The following is a 21,926-nucleotide window of genomic DNA, read 5'->3' on the forward strand; positions in this document are numbered from 1 at the left end:
AGAAACCAAATCCTCAAATAGTAACATGCTTCATTAGCTGTTTGCTTCGGATTCATCCAGGGGGTGTTAGTTTTCCTGCCAAGAACGCTGGCCAGTTTCGCGGCTGCTGTCGCCTTCTGAGCAGTTTCCGTCACTGAGTGTCTATTGGAGAGTAAGAGGAGATTGAATAGAATGACGAAGTTTTGTCAGATAGTTACAGACGACTTTGTTTTTTTTTTTTTTTTTTTTTGTCTGATCCAAGTAATATTCCTCGTTTACGTGACCTCTTATCGTGAGCATTGCTAGTGCTAATTCGCGACTCTTATTTGATATCATCTTTAAAGTTCAGCCAATTTTTCGCCTACTTTTGCGCAAATTTGAAAGTACCAAAATAAGAAAGATACTTCCATTTACATTTTGTGGAGGCAGCAGCGCACGTCGCGAAGATCTCGAAAAGTGAATGTTTTCTGCAACAACATGCGAGTTGACGTCGATATCATCGCATTTGGGTAATCCACGTCATTTCCGAAACTAGACATTGCTCAACATAAATTTTCTTAACCATCATGACACACAACTAATTGAAATGTCTTATTTCTGCCCCTTCTATATTGTTTAATACATCTCTTCCAATTCATGCTAAGAATTTACTTCCTGGTACTCGGTAATTTTAGAATGGAACAAATTTCTTTAACTAAAGTGTATTATGTCCTTATGTTTATTGTTGCTTCTTCTTCTGAAGCTACTGACAATGCGTCGGTAAAGAAAATGTAGGCCTATGTAACATAGTAGATTTTTTTTTTTTTATGAGACGGACAATGTAAAAGTATAAAACGCAACGTTGATGTATTTTTACGTCTTTTTCTTCATGTTTTTCTCACCTTTACTTTCTCTTGTTTCACTTCACTGATCACAATTACGTTATTGATATAATTTATATCAAAGAAATAATCAATTTGTCGGTGAAAAGATGAACCGACGTATCTGAGAATTTTTTTTTTTCAATTTTATCGAAAATTAGATTTTTGCCTTATTCCACTGTTCTCACTTGCACCTATCATCGTAGCAAGTTGGGGCCTTCAAATTACAGCCAAAAGCTATGATTTGCGCAAACGCCGTACATTATTTTGTCACTGCTGTTGTCGCACTGACTGCATGAAGTGACGCATCCGCATGCGTCTGTTCATGACAATGACAATGACAATGACAATGACAATGACAATGACAATGTTTTTTTTTTTTATTTTCTCATGACACCCAACGTCAGGTTATTGAAGAAAATCAAAAATAAACACCGTAACAGATAAAATCAGTTAATTAATACATTAATACATTGTAAATTACATATATATACAGAAAACTGCATATTTACAAAATATACAAAATATACAGAATGGTGCAGGACCCAGAAGAGAGAAAGAGAGTGAGAGAGAGAGAGAGAGAGAGAGAGAAGGAAAGAGAGAAGGAAGACAAACAAAACAGTTTAAAAAAAAGCAGGGCAACAATAACGCAGATAAAAGCAATTTCAATAATATAAAACTAAACATTGTAAAAAGCTATATTTACATGAAAAAAAAATACAAATAATGATATTAATCATTATTATTTCTTATGGAGCTTCATTATTTCCTTACAAAATTTAGCTAAATTTATCAACTCACTACGATTTTGGGAATTAAATAACTGAGACATCTTTAAAGTGTTTGGTCTTATTCTATAATAGGATAATGAACTAGCGCGTATTTTGTAAGTGCGTGAATGAACCGACGCATCGCATAAGATCGCACGTTATAACTTCGGGGGAGAAACGCCGGTCCTCTGCTCTTCATCGAATCCTCCGTGAATGGATGAAGTGGCGTATTGTCAGTGATCAAGATGACAAACAGGTAAAGAAGACTAAATTTCTGTTAAAATTCACTTATGAGGTGTATATCACAGCCTATTTCACATTTACATTTGTTTTTGGAGGCCTATGTCGTGGAAATATAACCAAGTTTGTAATTTTCATAGGTTTATGTAACCTAGTTGCCGTCTCAATTTCTGTAGTCCCATTCATTAGTAACCATGTAAGAATAATCGGCAAGAGTTTAATTCTTCGCGTTCATTGTAGCCTTTATCTAACAGATTCTGTATCTGAACACCTCTCACTAAAAACTTATTTCCGCTTTAGAATTCCCTGAAACTCCCCTATTAATTGCGTTAGAGAAAATCTCCGTTCATGAAGATATCTAAAAAAGACACATACAATAATTGTACTTTCTATTTGTGTCAATGTAGGATATAGGCGTCTACCCTAGATATCAAAACACTGTCCAGCCTAGGCTAGACGCTTATCTAGTTGTAGTAGCAGTACTTCTACTAGGTTGGTAGGAGCCTAGGACTTGTACCACGCCTACGTTATGGCTATGTTTTTTTTTGTTTTTTTTTTGTTTGTTTTTTTTTGGGGGGGGGGGGGTTCTCCAAGTCCAAGCCAAAAAAAAAAAAGGAAAAAATCCACTCATATTAATCACATTTTAGAACTGACATGGCTCTTCTTGGGACCTTGCCTCAACAAGCAATACAAAGAAATGCTGTCCGCTGTCACGTGGAAATAAACATGGACTCTGATGGAGGCATTTGAAAAGATGCAAAGTCTATGGGAGAGTGATTTTTGCGAAGCTGATGTCTGGTGTGTGCAGTACTATACTAACAAGAGAGGGAGAGAGAACAGTGCGTATAAAAGAAATGTATCTCTATAATCTAGTCATGGTGAGTGGTTATTGCAAAAAACGACAACTGCTAAGATTGAGAGACATTGTTCAGATTCTAGAGTTATCAAGTTGTATGAAAAGATGGTCTGGTTGGACCTTATAATCAATCAGGGTATTGTCATTAAACCTGTTTACATTCAAGATCTTACATTTTACAGAGGTCCATTTGAATAAGAAATATGTGGATTACAACTTCAGTGTCATTGTAGTTCATACAGTCAAATAATTTATGTAGGAAGCAAATATCAATGATCAGAATTTGGCTTAGTAATGGGTTTTATCTTAATGATGATGTTAGGTATTTATCTTTAGATATCTTGCGCTGTTCTAGTGTCAGTATGCTTACGTAACTGGATATAGGTTATTACAAAACTTGTACTCTTAGGCCTGAATTCACAAAGGTGGTTTAAATTCAGAACATGGTTTATGCAAATTCCCTCTGCGTAAATGCATGTGACAGCTTGCATACGCTGACAGATGCTCAATAACAATCGCACGTTGATCTGCACTTGTCAAAGGTACACCCATTTCACGCTTATCTTGTACCATGGTCTAAATTTAAACCACCTCAGTGAATTTTGGCCTTAGAGCCGAAAATCAACTTTTCTATCAAAATGAAAGAGCACTTGATTTACCACTTTCAGAAAGCAAGGGGAATAATTGCTACCCATAACATATGTCAGTATCAAGTTGATGGAATGTGTTGTTTTCTTTTTTTAATGAATTTTTGTAGTAGTCCCTTTATATTTTCTTAATATTGTTATCCACATACATCATAAATTACATGTACACGTATAACATTCAGGCTCTTCTGCATGGGATTATACTATTTGTACAGCTTGCGCAAGCCAAACAGACCAGGGGCAGAGCAGCCAGTCAGAGGCAACAACAGCACCAATCAGCAACTGCCATGGCACTGGTTTTCAAGACCACAGTGCTCCTTCAATACCAACACTTGGTCCCCACCATGATACTTGTCTGCAAGGGCACAGCACCCCGTCAATGGCAGGAGCAGTACCACTTGCTCCCTACCATGGTACTCTTCAAGGGCACAGCACCCCTCCACTGGTAGTGACAACGCCACTTGTTCCCGAGCAAGGTACTAGTCTTCAAGGGCAGAGCACCCCTTCAATGACAGCAACAGCATCATCATGTAATTTCCACTATGGCACTGGTGTACAAGGGCCGAGCACCCCTTCAATTTCAGGAATAGTACCACAAAAGGTATCCACCCAGATTCTATGCCAACTACTCCAGATAAGAAAACAAAAATGGTTTAGTGCTTCAAAAGAATTCTTAAGTGTGAGTTAGGGATGAAAATCATCATCATTAATATGTTTATCTGTATTCATTTCATGTTAAGTATTGGGTACTGTAAAATGTACAAAATGTGGACAATAGTTTTATCAAAATTGTTACTAGAATAAACCATCACTGGGACAATATTGCAAACTATTTAAATGCTAGGGTGTTTTGCAATGCAACTGAAGCATACATGTGCATCAAATGTGGTGATTTTAGCATATTTTTAATCACTGCGCCCAATGTTAAAAATTGACTTTAATTGTCCCATTCGAGGTACTGGTCTTCATGTGGAGAGAACCCCTTCAATGGCAGCTACAGCACCACTTGGTCCCCAACATGGCACTGGTCTGCAAGGGCAGAGCACCCCTTCAATGGCAGGAACAGTACCACTTGGTATCCACCCAGGTACTGTTTTTTTCAAGTGCAGAGCACCTCTTCAATGGCACTTACAGCAACACTTAAAACAACTTGCTAACATTTGCAACAGTTATCTACAATTTGAATAATGCACAAAACTCAACTACTCAGTAGTTCTGTGTGTCAGCCACACTTAAGCCTTTTTGTTGCAGTCTTCTGTATTTTTTATCTATAAACACAAATCTAAAAGTATAAGAGTTGATGTAATAACATATAGAGTGTGTGGCAAGAATGTTACTTAGAAATTTTTGTAAGTTTTGATGAACTTTCTTCACAAAATATACATGATGGACACACATGCAGTGCATGGGTCTGCAAAGGTAGCCTAGCAATGTACTGGAATTTACGGTGAGCTCCGAAAAAAATTCAATTCAAAATCTAACGGTCAATAAAAATGTACTAAATGTTACCTTCCACTTTCAATACTTTATGGGAGTTTCTAAAATGATACTCTCTTCAACATACCACTGTATTTATACAAATCTTCATTTAAGGCATGCAAATGGGATTCCCTACCTTTAAGGTTGAAACATTTTCGAAGTTGCCTCTACAGTATAGCAAGATGTACCCTTACATTAAAATCTCAAAGGTGCATAAAAAGCCACGGGCCAAATTTTGATACTGTCTTCGTGCAATCTGGCAGACAAATAATGTCAACAATTAAGTAGTTGATAAAAATTGGCAGACCGCATATATGGTCGACACAAATGCAATATAGATCAATTTATTGAACCTGATTTTCAAGACGTATACTAGTGCCAAACAGCATGACACAGCACAAAGTTTTTACAGAGAAAAAAAAATGGCGATCAAAAATAAAATGCACAAAAAATGTCTCATATAGACGTTGCTAGATGAAAAAATGTTTTCAATTAATATGTGCAGTTTTTAACAGAGCATTTGATTATATATTTTGTTCTGTTTGTCCAGCTAGGCAATGCTAATTCATCATTGATAAGGAATAATAATTGATGAAATAAAAACACATACCTCTGTGCCTCCTTGACAGTCATTCAGCAACTTGTTCAAAGGCTTGTAATTGATGGTAATGCACTCCACCTGTAGCATGATGGACAAAATGAAAAAAAAAAGGCTCATATTTTATACCAACATATAACTTATATACATATATGCAATTTATATTTATATACATATATATATATATATATATATATATATATATATATATATACATGTATACAGAGAGAGAGAAAAAAAAAAGAGGAGGGAGAGAGAGAGAGGGGGGGGGGGGAGAGGGAGAGAGAGGGAGAGAGCTTGCTTCCAAAAGGATCTAAATCCGTCATTTTTCAATGGATTTAGCACCTTTTTGAAACAAGCTCTTCATATACCAGATTTTGATATTCTCTAAAGGAAATTGTTTCATGGCAGCATACTGAATATTAATTGAATCACTTGTTCTTACCAATATGGAATGACAAATCCTTCTTCGTTTCAAAAAGAAGTGTTCATTTTGATACATTTTCTTTTATAGATACAAAACTTTCATTGATTATCGAGCGTCGGTACGGATTGAGATTACACATTATTGAAATACCACTGCATGGACGTTTCCTTCTTTTTTCAAACTTACAACATCTTCCATTGGAATTAGGAAAGTATGCGATTATATTTCATCTATGGGATTGGCGAATTTCGTAAATCAATGGCACAGAAAAGACATAACTGCATGGTGAAATAAATCGAAATATCGCTCTCCCCCCCCCCCCTCCCATTTTGAACACGACAGTGTTGGACAGATGACAATGACTGATTCTTACTCTATGGCGTGAAGCCTGGGAGGCAATTGTCGTGAAGAATGTCTATGGCAGCTTGACCCGTTTGAGACTGGCAGATCTAAGATTGGGCAGACGACACAGAAATTCAGCCAAGTTTGCTGTTGCTGACTCTGAGATGAATTCCCCCTCTGACATGGTAGACTTGCTAAATATGTAAAGTTCGCTGATCTGTATCAGAAAGAGGAAAAAAATATCAGCCACAAATAGTTTACTCTACCGACCCATTTTCCTTCGTCCGTTTCTGATTCTCTCTCTCTCTCTTTCTTTCGAAATTTTCTGAGCATTCGTAACGTATCGTACACGTTACTGTGTTACAAAATTAATTAGTTATTGCTCTATGGAAGCAGACAACGAAATGGAATCCACTAAGTTGGGTCTTTGTTACGATCTTCGCGGTGGAACACGTCGCAATAACGTTTATCAGTTTATAACATTAACTTACGATAAAAACAAACAAACAAAAAAAAAATCGCAATGTTTAGTACTGAGATACATTATTAAGCAATTTTTATGCGACATGGAATTCTTGTATAATAGCAAGGTAACATTCCCTATGACTAGTCGTCAATGACAGCAGCATGAAACAATATAAAGCCTGGAGAGAATAAACCGTTTGACAGAATATGATAGGAAGGCGTATCATTGTTACTGTATGACTTGACGTCCTCGTAGAGTCATTAGACACATGAGTAGTCTTCACGTCACGGTATATTGTTTCCGTCTAGATTCAAATAATGACTTGTGACTTCCGAATTCAAATTACTGCACCACTGCTTGCTTTTTGCGGTCTTTGCCACCAAGGAAGTGATCACAAATACCTATCACATTTTCGCACACAGAATCGTCCAGTGTCATTCTCGGTTAGAATATCTTTTAATATCTTTAATCTATTCCATTTTATCGTAAATGAAGAATTCATTGTGCCGCATTACAAACTGTAGCATTGTGAAGTCGCACACGTAGCGTGCAGTGTTTGGGATTCCAAGATTTCAATATACAGTGTACTGTACGAGAAACAAAACTCATGATCCCGAGCACCTTATTAAAAAGAGTTTTACTGGTCTATAATATATTGTGATTATTATTTAGGCCTCATACACTCCTTTAAGACGTGAGATAGCTACAGCCAGTGACGTCGCTGGTTGTTTTTAAAACTAATTTGCTGTAAAGATCAAAGCTCCTGACATAAGCTATGTATTTGCATCATATTGGCACAGTGAACTTATACACACACACACACACACACACACACACATATATATATATGTATATATATATATATATACACATTTTGTGAACGAATGGTACATTGAAAAAAACCGAGGTCCGTGCATTCTCGTACGTCAACTGCATGCAGACATTTAAATCACTCAAAAATATATACCTGTTTATCTATTATAATGATAATGTCATTTATTTATACTTAACAAAACGATTACTTTTCTATTTGAGTAAAAGAAAAATACGTTTGCTTATTTGAAGCCAAAATTAACATAAATCATTAGTTTTGTTTAGTTCTTTCATTTATTATAAATGAAATGAAATGAATTGAATTGTATTTACTAAAGTCTTTGTTTGTTAACCCGACACATGTATGTTTGTCTGTGTGTCCGTGTTTTAATAAAGATATTATCATTTTTCTTCTCCCTTCCTGTTAAAAGAAAAAAAAAAAAAAAAAAAAAAACCTTCCTGGGAATAGTACAGAGTCACCTGCACAACGTTATCGCATTAAGGGAGCCGTCACTGACCTCACTTTCAATCTCCCTCTCCCTCCCTCCCTTTCTCTCTCTCTCTCTCTCTCTGACTCTCCACCCCCCCCCCTGCTTGTGCAATGTTTGTTTCATGACAAAAAATCCACAATGAAGCTTGTCTGAGAGAAACATTGTATCATTAGTAAAGAAAAGAATGTGTAAAGCACAACCGGATAACGAAAAAAAAAAAAAAAAACGCATTGCACTAATGTCTTGATTTCCATACTTTTGCCACTGCATGAAAAGCGTTCATACCTATTCTTTCGTTTACATTAAATTTCATAATGCTGACTTTGGAGTACTGGAGGTACAAATAAAGTTATGTCAATATCAAGTAAAATATGATTGATTTGCTAAAGGTGACACTACACTACCCTACAATACAGACTCTTTTTCATCTATATCGAAAAAAAAAAAAATCATTCCTCTCCTAACACTGTATCACTCATATCAATTATATTCAAATACTACATGTACATACCTGACATGATGATGCTAAGGTGGCGGCTGTTGAGAGGAAACTATCGGGCAAGTAGGCGCATTTCAGTCTGAACTTGGAAAGACGTGGCATAGTACATACCCGTTGGGCAAAGTCTTCTCCCACCGAGGAGAGCTTTAGGACATCATCGTCATCAAGACGTAAGTCCAGATCTTCAATCTGAAGAAAATAACGGAATCGACATGTGGAAATGAAAACAAGAGAGATTAATGAATGGTGTTAAAATCGCAAGAATAAATATTTGAACACGCAAAAAAGACCATTTTAGAGGTGTTATACACGTTCCGATATGTTACAAATTAGTGAACTTATACTCTTTGGAAGCAGCTGACAACGAAGTAGAATCCACTAAGTTGTGCATTTCTTACGATCCTCGCAGTGGAACACATCGAAATAAACCAGTTTCTAGCGTAAATAAGAAGGATTCATCACTTAAAAGAAAAACAAACAAACGAATAAACAAAAATCACAACGTCTAGTATTGAGTTACACTATTGAGCGATGCTATGCGACAAGGGATTCTTGTAACAAAGGTAACATTCTCTATGGCTAATGGTCAATGACAGCAGCATGACACAATGTAAAGCCTGGAGAGAATAAACCGTTTGACAGATGACAGGAAGGCGTATCATTGTAACTGTATGACTCGACGTCCTCGTAGAGTCATTGACACATGAGTAGCCTTCACGTTACTGTATATTGTTTCCGTTTGGATTCAAATAATGAGTTTTGACTTACGAACGCAAATTACTGCTCCGCCACCTTGCTTTTTGGGACCTTTGCCAGCGAGAAAGTGATAACAAATACCTATCACATTTTCGCACACGGAGTCCTCCAGTGTCATTCTCGGTTAGAATATCTTTTAGTATCTTTACTCTATTCCATTTTATTGTAAATGAAGGATTCATTGTGCCGCATTAGCATTGTGAAGTCGCACACGTAGTTTGGGATTCCAAGATTTCAATATACAGTGTACTGTACGAGAAACAAAACTCGTGATCCCGAGCATCTTAATAAAAAGAGTTTTACCGGTCTATAATGTAGTATGATTATAATTTAGGCCTTATACGCTTGTAGAGCCCGCTAATGTCAAAATCGCCCACTAATGTCAAAACAACCACTAATGTCATAACACGTCGACAACAAATGTCATAACAACCACTAATGTCATAACACGTCGACGACAAATGTCATAATGACCACTAATGTCATAACACGTCGACGACAAATGTCAAAATCGGATTAACCACTAATGTCATAACACGTCGACGACAAATGTCAAAATTTCCATTTTTACTGCAAATGTCATAACACGTCGACGACAAATGTCAAAATCGGATTAACCACTAATGTCATAACACATCGACGACAAATGTCAAAATTTCCAAATTTTACTGCAAATGTCATAACGCCTCACAGGGGCATATCCAGGAATTCCGTCAAGGGGAGGCGCCTTTACAAAATCAAAGGCTGGCGAGACCCTCCCCCCCCCCCATTTTCTTATTTATTTTTATTTCTGTTGCGTTAACAAAATATAGAGAGAGGGCACGAGAGGGGGATGCGCCCCCTCTCGATCCGCGATTGCGTCAACTGCAAATGTCAAAATTGGGTTTAATCACAAATGTCATAACACGTCGACCACAAATGTCATAACGCGTCAGAGGGGCGGATCCAGGATCTCCGTAAAGGGGAGGTACCTTTACAAACTCAAAGGCCAGCAAAACCCCTCCCCTTTCTTTTTATTTTTTTCTTTTGTTTTAACAAAAACAGAGACGAGGAGGGGCCGCATCGCCCCCTCTAGATCCGCCACTGCCTCAACCACAAGTCAATGTCAAAACTCATCATTTGCATTACAGAGACGGATCCAGGAATTTCGTAAAGGGAGGCGCCTTTACAAAGTCAAAGGCTTCCACATCACCTCCCCATTTTTTTTTCTTTTTATCTATGTTGTTAAAAAAATAGAAGGGGGCACCATAAGGGGATGCGTGCCCTCTCCATCTATGATTGCGTTAACCACAAATGTCAAAACTCATTGCTTGCATTACTGGGGCGGATCCAGGAATTCCGTAAAGGGGAGGCGCCTTTACAAAATTAAAGCTGCCGTACCCCCTTCCCATTTTCCCTTTTTAGTTTTATTGTTTTAAGTCAAAGAGAGAGAGAGGGGGGGGCACAAAATTAATGTCAAATCTCATTGCTTCCATTACAGGGGCGGATTCAGGATTTCCGTAAAGGGGAGGCGCCTTTACAAAATTAAAGCTGCCGCACCCCACCCCCATATTTCCCCTTTTTAGTTTTATTGTTTTAACTAAAGAGAGAGAGAGAGAGAGAGAGAGAGAGAAAGAAAGAAAGGGGGAGGCACCAGAGGGGGATGTGCGCCCCCTTCTCGATCCACGACTGTGTAAACCACAAAATTAATGTGAAAAAAGCATTGCTTGTAATACAGCGGCGGATCCAGGAATTGCGTAAAGGGGGGGGGGGGGCACTTTAACTAAAGAGTGGCACATCCCCATCTTTTTGTTATTATTTATGTTGTTTTTAAGAATTTTTTTTTCTTTTTATTCATGCTGTTTTTTAAGGGGGGGGGGCACCAGAGGGGGGATGCGCCGTCTGGATCCGCGATTGCGTCAACCACAAATCCGCGATTGCGTCAACCACAAATGTCAAAATTCATTGCTTGCATTACAGGGGCGGGTCGAGGAATTCCGCAAAGACGTCATTTCAAAATGAAAGGCTGGCGTAACCCCCCTCAACTTATTTATTTCTTCTCTTTTTTTTACGGAATTCCTGGACCCGCCGCCGCGGCCCCTGTAATGCAAGCAATTAATTTTGACATTAATTTGTCGTTGGCGTAATCGCGTATCGAGAGGGGGAGCATCCCCCTCTGGTGCCCCCTATCTATCTGTTGTTCTTAAAACAACAGAAATGAAATGGAAAAAAAAATAGGGGGAGCGGCATGTTTTAATTTTGTAAAGGCGACTCCCCTTTACGGAATTCCTGGATCCACCCCTGTAATGCAAGCAATGAGTTTTGACATTGGTTGAGGCAATGGGGGATCGAGACGGGCGCATCCCCCTCTGGTGCTCCCTCTCTTTATTTTCTTCAAAACAACATAAATAATAAGAAGAGGATGGGGGACGCGCCAGGGTTTAATTATGTAAAGGTGCCCCCCCCCCCCCCTTTTTACGTAATTCCTGGATCCGCCCCTGTATTACAGGCAATGAGTTTTGACATTAAGTTTGTTGTTGACGCAATCGCGGATCAAAAAGGGGGCGCATCCCCCTCTGGTCCCCCCCCCCTCTCTCTCTCTCTCTCTCTTTCTCTATCTCTCTTTTTAGTTTAAACAATAACACTAAAAAGGGGAAAATGGGGGAGGGGTGCGGCAGCTTTAATTTTGTAAAAGCGCCTCCCCTTTACGGAATTCCTGGATCCGGCCCTGTAATGCAAGCAATGAGGTTTGACATTTGTGGTTAACGCAATCATGGATGGAGAGGGCACGCATTCCTCTATGGTGTCCCCCCCCCCCCCTTCTATTTGTTTTTTAAAACATGAATAAAAAGAAAAAATGGGGAGGGAATGTGGAAGCCTTTGACTTTGTAAAGGCTCCTCCCTTTTACGGAATTCCTGGATCCGCTTCTGTAATGCAAATGAAGGGTTTTGACATTAACTTGTGGTTGACGCAGTGGCGGATCTAGAGGGGGCGCGGCAGCCCCTCCCCGTCTCTGTTTTTGTTAAAACAAAAGAAAGAAAAAAGAAAAAGAAAAAGAAAGGGGAGGGGTTTCGCTGGCCTTTGAGTTTGTAAAGGCACTTTCCCTTTACGGAATTCTTGGATCCGCCCTGTGACGCATTTTGACATTTGTGGTCGACGTGTTATGACATTTGTGATTAACCCAATTTTGACATTTGCGGTTGACGCAATCGCGGATCGAGAGGGGGCGCATCCCCCTCTGGTGCCCTCTCTGTATATTTTGTTAACGCAACAGAAATAAAAATAAATAAGAAAATGGGGGGGGGAGGGGAGGGTCTCGCCAGCCTTTGATTTTGTAAAGGCGCCTCCCCTTGACGGAATTCCTGGATATGCCCCTGTGACGCGTTATGACATTTGCAGTAAAATTTGGAGATTTTGACAATTGTCGTCGACGTGTTATGACATTAGTGGTTAATCCGATTTTGACATTTGTCGTCGACGTGTTATGACATTTGCGGTAAAAATGGAAATTTTGACATTTGTCGTCGACGTGTTATGACATTAGTGGTTAATCCGATTTTGACATTTGTCGTCGACGTGTTTAATATGACATTAGTGGTTAATCCGATTTTGACATTTGTCGTCGACGTGTTATGACATTAGTGGTTGTTATGACATTTGCCGTCGACGTGTTATGACATAAGTGGTTGTTTTGACATTAGTGGTCGATTTTGACATTAGTGGGCTCTACAACGCTCCTTTAAGACGTAAAATAGCTACAGCCAGTGACGTCGTTGCGTCGTTGTTTTTAAAACTAATTTGCTGTAAAGATGAAAGCTCTTGACATAAGCTATGTATTTGCATCATATGGGCACAATGAAGTTATACACACATACACACACACAAACACACACACACACAGACAAACAAACACACACACATTTCGTGAACGAATGGTACGTTAAAACCGAGGTCCGTGCACTCTCGTACATCTACTGCATGCAAACATTTAAATCACTAAAAAAATATATACCTGTTTATCTATTATGATTATGTCCTTTATTTATACTTAACAAACCGTTTACTTTTCTATTTGAATAAAAAAAAATACATTTGCTTATTTGAAGCCAACACTAACAACACAAATAATATACAAATAATATACACTTTCTTTGTATATTTTTCTCCCAAAATGGATTCATTGCGTGAAAGCTTTAATCTGTTTATTACTCATCCACTTAGCATGATAAGCTATAGCTCATTTTCATGTGTATCTTGATTTTTTATTTTAAAAAAAAACCCCAACATTCTGCAATATCTGTTTGCCATTAACAATTTTTATCGACACCTTGATTACATCCATATTTTGTCAAGAGGATAGCCAATGTCCCATGTAGAAAAACAAGAAGATTAATTTATGAGACCTGCAACGCAGACATATTATGCTTTGTGCTGAAAATTAATGTTTTTTCATACACTTATTCAAGTCTGTTTATGTGTTCTATGTTCATTGTTTATGTTGTCAGAATTCTTTGTTTATTTGTGTTTGCCTACTCGCTGTACTCTCCATGAACTCGGAATTGTTTGTGCTTCACTTATGCCAGAATATGTCTTTCTCTTGCAACCTCACCAATTGATATGCTGTTATGTAGATCCTGCTTTTCATTATGGCTAATAGACCCAACCTAGCATTTGATTCCCTTGATGATGATGAACTCTTTGATTTGTTTAGACACTCCCCTACAGAATCAAGTCGGAATAATTCACATTCATCTGCTTTTATTGATAATTGTTTTGCCAATAATGTTAATTCGTCTTCACAAGATTTATATGATGATTATGATTTTGAATATGATCCGGCCCAAATTTCTTCTAAGTATGTTACAGTTGATCAGTTTAAAGGTATCGTGAAAAATTTTTCTGGAAATATTTTTTCTATGTTACATTTAAACGTCAGGAGTATTAATAAGCATTTTGATGAATTACAGATATTATTAGATAATCAAAATAAACAACAGATTTCAGTTATAGGTTTAACTGAGACATGGTTATCATCTGATATTAATTTACCGTATGCAATAAATGGTTATAATTTAATAGTTAATAATAGATTGAATAGGACGGGTGGTGGGGTAGCGTTTTATTTGTCTCATGAATTTGATTACAACGTTTGCGATGAGTTAAATTCAATGAATGATATTATAGAATCTTTATTTGTGGAAATATCTGTTCCACAAAGTAAGAATATTATAATTGGTATTGTTTACAGACCCCCTAGTTCTAATCCTAATGATTTTTTGAATTGTATTACAAATGTGTTAAAGAGTCCCCTTTTTGTTAATAAAAATGTTTTTGTAATGGGTGATTTTAATATTGATTTGATAAAAAATGATATCATGTCACAAGAGTTTCTTGAAATACTTTTATCAGCCTCATTTTTGCCTTTAATCTCGAAACCCACACGTGTTACAAATCATTCCGCCACCCTCCTTGATAATATTTTTGGTAATTTATTACAATTTTTAGATTCTTCTATAATTTTATCCGATATGACTGATCATTTCCCAGTTATGGCTTGGTTTAATCTTAAGCATGCGGTTAATAAGTTTCATGTTCCTCCAACTAGACGAAGAGCCACACCAGAAAATTTAGCTAGCCTTGGTGCTAGCTTAGAAAGAGTTGATTGGTCTGGTGTTTGTGATAATGATGATGTTAATGTATCATGTGATAATTTTTTAGAGATAATTAATAGAAATTTAGATGAATATATTCCTAAAATAAAAGATAAGTTAGTTAATTATAAAACATCCCCTAAGCTTCCATGGATTTCTAAATCCCTTTTGCGTTCTGTGAATAGGAAAAATAGGTTATATTATAAATATAAAATGAAAAAAACTGAAGAGTCAAAAAGGAAATATACATCGTATAAAAATGTTTTAACTAAAGTTATACGATTTGAAAAGAGGAAATATTATGCGATTCAGTTAGAAAAATATAAACATGATATGAAGAATACATGGAAGGTATTGAAACAGGCCATGAATGTATCAAAAAAGAAATCAAGTATTACAAAAATTCGATTCGATGATAGAATTTTTGAAAATTCTGGTGATATGGCAAATATTTTTAATTCTTATTTTTCAATGATTGGAGAGAATTTGGCGAAAGAAGTACCACCGTCTAATACACATTTTTCACATTTTTTAGGTGAATCTAATTCTAGTTCTATTTTTTTCGTTCCAACTACGAAACATGAAATAATGGATATTGTTGCTGGAATGAATAACAAACGCAGTGCGGGTTATGATGACATAAGTAATTTCATTTTAAAGGGTATTATATCTTCAATTGTGGACCCACTTGTACATATTTTCAATAAATCTATGTTATATGGCGTTTTTCCTGATCAAATGAAAATTGCTAAGGTTGTCCCTTTATTTAAAAAAGGAGATGATCTTGATGTCAGCAATTATAGACCCATTTCTTTACTTTCATCCTTATCTAAAATTTTAGAAAAATTAATATTTAAAAGAACAATTAATTTTCTTAACTCTCATAATGTTTTTGTAAACTCTCAATTTGGGTTTCGTCGGAAACACAGCACTATTCACGCTCTATTGAAGTTTATTGATAATGCCGCGCATACAATAGATAATCATTCGCATCTTGTTGGTATCTTCCTGGACTTCTCCAAGGCCTTCGATACAATTAATCATGACATTTTATTTCATAAATTGTCACATTATGGCATAAGGGGGAAGGCCTTGGAGTGGTTCAGGAGTTACCTGCAAAACCGAAAACAATATGTATCTCTGAACGAGAATAACTCAAGTTTCAAATTTATTAAATGTGGCGTCCCTCAGGGTAGTATATTAGGTCCTTTACTTTTTATTGTTTACATCAATGATTTTTGCAGGTCATCTGATACACTCTCATTTATACTTTTTGCTGATGACTCAAATGTTTTCTTTTCCCATCAAGACCCAGTTACTTTAATTGACACCGTCAACTCTGAATTGAAAAAAGTGACTCAATGGATAAGAGCTAATAAATTATCACTTAATCTCCAGAAAACTAAGTATATGCTTTTTAGTAAATCCATAGAAACATTAAGCACAGATCTTATTTTTGATGGTACTCAATTAGAACGTGTATCCCACATAAAATTCCTTGGTATTACAGTGGATGATAAGCTTTCGTGGAGGCCACATATTATCAACATAAGTAAAATAATTTCACGAAATATTGGTATTATCAACAGACTTAAGTTTCACATTCCATCGTCGTCTTTGTTAACGTTGTATTTTTCTTTAATATTACCTTATCTTAATTACGGAATTTTAGCATGGGGTAGCGCCCATCAAACTTTATTAGATAAATTATTATTATTACAAAAGAAAGTACTTCGTATTATTTGTGGGGTTTCGCCACGTTCTCATTCAGATTCATTGTTCATTGAATATAAGATTTTAAAAATTAAAGATTTGTTTCTTTTTCAACTGGGCCAGTTCATGTTCAATTATAACACAAATGCTCTTCCCAATATTTTTAATTCAATGTTTCCACGAAATCAATCTTTTCATGATTATCCTACTAGGAGCTCTAATGAGTTTCACTTACCCCTTTTGAGAACCTTATTAGCTCAGAACACATTTATATACATCGGCCCTAAATTTTGGAATTCATTAGGTCCTGAAATAAAAAATTCTTCATCGTTATACATTTTTAAGCGTAATTTGAAATCTTTTTTGTTAAATTCTAGCTAAGATATTTATTTTCATTACCTATACAGGTTACAGCAAACATGAGGGTCATCATCGGTTATTTAATTCATTATTACGCAGTGAAAAACGGCATTACTAGGCAATGAAATACGGCGTGTTATTTGCATAATTTCTACACAGCTGCGTGCAGTCACCAGCTGTTCGAAGCACCTCATCAATTCTCTCTTCCGTTTCTCTTGTTCAGCGTGTAGGCATTCTCTATCTTTCCTCTCCCTCCCTCTCCCTCCCCCCTTCTCTCTCATTTCTCTCTCTCTCTCTCTCTCTCTTTCTTCCTTTCCCTTTCTTCCACTAATTCTGTTTTTGTCCCATTCCGTTCGATTGTATCTCCTTAGTTTAGTTATGCCATGTTGTTGTGCATATGTGTAATGTATTTGTAATTGTATGTGTATTTTTGGAAGAAATTCTTGAGTGGTCCACAATCTACAAGCACTGCTTTTTTAGTGGACCTCTCAGTTCTCTTTTTTTTTTTTCTCCTCAAAATATAACTTTGTATTTTCCCGTATGTATACATGATTCATCTCTATTAGTTTGTTGGATATCGTTAATCCTTCGCACTTTGTACTGTATACATGCTTATGATGGATTTTCTGATTTACCTCGTGTTATGTTTTGTTGGAAAGAAAATGAGAATGAAATAAATGAATTGAATTGAATTGAATAAATCATTAGTTTTGGTTAGTTTTTTTTTTTTCATTTATTATAAATGAAATGAAATAAATTGAATTGAATTTGCTAAAGTCTTTGTTTGTTAACCCGACATATGTATGTGTCTGTGTGTCTGTGTTTTAGTAACGATATCATTTTTCTTCTCCCTTCCTATTAAAAAAAAAAAGAAAAAAACTTCCTGGGAATAGTAGAGCGCCACGTCCTGCACAACGTTACCGCAGACAGGGAGCCCACACTGACCTCACTTTCTCCCCGCCCCCCCCCCCCTCCCCCTGCTTGTGCAATGTTTGTTTCATGGCAAAAATTCCACAATGAAACTTGTCTGAGAGAAACATTGTATCATTAGTAAAGAAAAGAATGTATAAAGCACAACCGGATAACGGAAAAAAAACGCATTGTACTTGATTTCCATATTTTTGTCACTGCATAAAAAGCGTTCATATCTATTCTTTCGTTTATACATTGAATTTAATAATGCTGACTTTGGAGTACTGGAGGTACAAATAAAGTTATGTCAATATCAGGTAAAATATGATTTATTTGCTAAAGGTGTCACTACACTACCCTACAATACAGACTCTTTTTCATCTATATCGAGAAAAAAAAAATCAGTCCTCTCCCAACACTGCATCACTCATATCAATTATATTCAAATACTACATGCACATACCTGACATGATGATGCTAAGGTGGCGGCTGTTGAGAGGAAACTATCGGTCAAGTAGGCGCATTTCAGTCTGAACTTGGAAAGACGTGGCATAGTACACACCCATGGGGCAAAGTCTTCTCCCACCGAGGAGAGATTTAGGACATCATCGTCATCAAGACGCACGTCCAGATCTTCAATCTGAGGAACATGACGGAATGGAAATGTGGAAATAAAGAAAGAGATTAATGAATGGTGTAAAAATCGCAAAAAGAAATATTTCAACACGCTAAAAAAGAGCATTGTAGAGGAGTTATACACGTTCCGATATGTTAAAAATTAGTGAAATTATACTCTTTGGAAGCTGACAACGAAATAGAATCAACTAAGTTGTGTATTTGTTACGATCTACGCAGTTGAAAACATCGAAATGATAATAACCAGTTTCTAGCGTAAATAAGAAGGATTCATCACTTCAAAGAAAAACAAACAAACGAACAAACAAAAATCACAACGTCTAGTATTGAGTTACAACATTGAGCAATGCTATGCGACATGGAATTCTTGTAGTAAAGATAATATTCTCAATGACTAATTGTTAATGACAACAGCTTGAAACAATGTAAAGCCTGGATAGAATAAACCGTTTGACAGATGATGGGAAGGCGTATCATTGTTACTGTATGACTTGACGTCCTCATAGAGTCATTAGACACATGAGTAGTCTTCGCATTACGGCATATTGTTTCCGTCTAGATTCAAATAATGAGTTGTGACTTACAAATGCAAATTACTACTCCACCGCCTTGTCTTTTGCGGTCTTTGCCAGCTGCGAGGAAGTGATCACAAATACCTATCACATTTTCGCACACAGAGTCGCCCAGTGTCATTCTAGGTTAAAATGTCTTGAAGTATCTTTACTCTATTCCATTTTATCCTAAAAGTTGCATTTATCATGAGGCTAATTGAGGCACAATCATTGCGTAGACGCACACGTCATAGCTTGCAGTCTTTGGGATTGCAAGATTTCAATATACGACAGAAAAAAAAAAAAAAATCATGATCCGAGCATCTTATCAAAACGATTTTCCCGGTCTATATGATCCTGTATTGTTTTAATACGCCTAATACACTTCTTTTAGACGTGAGATAGCTACAGCCAGTGACGTCGCTGGTTGTTTTAAAAACGAATTTGCTGTAAGGATCTTTTTTTATTTGAGTAAAAAAAAAAAAAAAAGATACGTTTGTTTATTTCAAGCCAAAATTAACATAATCATCATTAGTTATGTGTGGTTCTTTTTTTTTTATCATGAATGAATTGAATTGAATTGAACTGAATTTGCCAAAGTGTCTGTTTGTTAGCCCCACACATATATGTGTGTCTGTGTTTCAGTAACAATACCCTTTGCCTTATCCCTTCCTATTAAATGAAAAAAAAAATGTGTACAATGTTTACTTCCTGGGAATAGTACAGCGCCATACACCTGCACAACGTCACCGCATTTAGGGATTCCCCACTGAACTCTCTTTCAATCACGCCCTCTCTCTCTCTCTCTCTCTCTCTCTCTCTCTATATATATATATATATATATATATCCCTCCCCTTTTTATCTTTCTCTCCTTCTCTCCCTCTCTCGCTCACTCTCTCTCTCTCTCTATCTCTCTCCATCTCTCTCTCCAACTTCCCTCACTCCTCTCTGCCTGCTTGTGCAATGTTTGTTTCATGGCAAAAATTCAATAATCACACTTATCGGAGCGAAACATTGTATCGTCAGTAAAGAAAATATTTTATGTGTAAAGCCCAACCGGATAACGGAAGAAACGCATTGCGCTCGATTTCCATACATTTGTCAGTGCATGAAAAGTGTTCATGCCTATGCTTTCGTTCGTACATTGAATGTCATAATGCTGAGGAGGATTGAAGTTACAAATAATGTTACGTCAATATCAAATAGAATAGGATTGATTTGCTAAAGGAGTCTCTTTACTACCCTACAATACAGGTTCTTTTTTTTTTATTTCTCGAAAAAAAAAATGCAGTCCTCTCAAAAAACTACATGACTTATATCAATTATAGCAAAAAACGACATACCTGGCATGATGATGCTAAGGTGGCGGCTGTTGAGAGGAAACTATCGGGCGAGCAGGCGCACCGCAGAGTAAAGTTCGAAAGACGTGGCATAGCACACACCCATTGGGCGAAGTCTTCTCCCACCGAGGACTGATTTAGGATATCATCATCACTGCTGCTAAGACTGAAATGCAGATCTTCAATCTGAAAAGAATAACGGCTTCGAAATGTGAAACTAAAAAAAAGAGAGATTAATGAATTGGTGTGAACTTTGGAAGAAGGAGTAATTGAACAAGAAGAAAAAAGATCATTGTAGAGGTGGATCGTAGACTATCAACTGGAACCCATGGAAGACCAGATTAACGTTGCTGAATATGGGCTATTCAGCCATCTTCTCAGATAAAAAAAAAAAAAACAATAATAAAACGAACAAACAAACAAAAACCATATGGTAATGATGTAATGTGCAGTCATTCTAAAGCTATGGACATAAGATCAAGCTACATTATTTTTATACTTAATCAACACGCTAATACGATTACGTTGAGATAACAGTAATTACGACATTATTGGAAGCAATATAATGTACTCTCCTTTTATACATAGAAGTGTACAGACCCAACCAGTTCAGTCAGGGGATAAAAGATGGATTCGTCATTCCCTACTGTCCGTGATCCCTGTACTTAATGGCAGTTAACATAAAATAATCTACGAAAGTAAACATGATTATTACATATACATTCAGATGTACCTTGGATTCTTTGTTTGAGAAGATTTTTCTGCAAGGAAACATTATTTGTTTCCAAGAGTTTTTTTTTTTTCTGTACATTTTTTTATTGTCATCCAGTTAATGTATTGCCTCTATGAAATATCTTATTAACATTTCATATGTATATAGTCTGTACATAAAAGAGGTATACATGTGATAGATCGTCTTAATACATATAAGTTCTTACCTGACAGTTTGAAGCCTCTGCCCGGAGGATCTTGTAGAATTCCACGTGAAATTGTGAGTACAATAGTCGTACTTCATGGAGTACACTGCTGGAACACATGCCCTCCGCCAAGTCACGTGACACAGTTTTTCCGCACTCCAGCAGGTTTATATCTAGCGATTGCTAATTGAACAAACATGAATTGACGATAGAGGAAAGCAATTATACACAGAAGAAGAAGGTTGATAAAGTACTCGCAGTTGATTGGATGTTTGAACTTCACAGAGCAAAGAAGATCATTCTATTCATATATTGTCAATTCGCTAATCACAACTTGTGAAAGAAAGAATGAATTTTCAATTAGATATATTATGAGAAAGGCAAAGGGGCAATGAATATGATTGCATCAATACTCGTGTCATGTGCCCTAAATTGAAATATGCCCAAACACATAGGTACGTTCTACACACGATAACCAGTTTGACATCTCCCTTAGATACACGGCGTCTTTAGTATAACCAAACTTGAATGGTTACTACAAAGGGAAGTTTGACAACGGAACTGTCGCGAATGGGTCTGACTCCATGGTGTCGAATCATTTTGTCATAAGAACATATTGCTGGCTTAGACTCCTCATAACTT

General features: G+C 36.7%; 1 pseudogene; it reads right to left on the reverse strand.

The window, feature by feature from the left end:
- Positions 1–33: 33 nt before the first annotated feature.
- Positions 34–21,926, reverse strand: part of LOC140235880 (uncharacterized) — a 31,375-nt pseudogene continuing 9,482 nt past the window's right edge.

This window comes from Diadema setosum, chromosome 12 (genome assembly GCF_964275005.1).
Source record: "Diadema setosum chromosome 12, eeDiaSeto1, whole genome shotgun sequence".
NCBI lineage: Eukaryota > Metazoa > Echinodermata > Echinoidea > Diadematoida > Diadematidae > Diadema > Diadema setosum.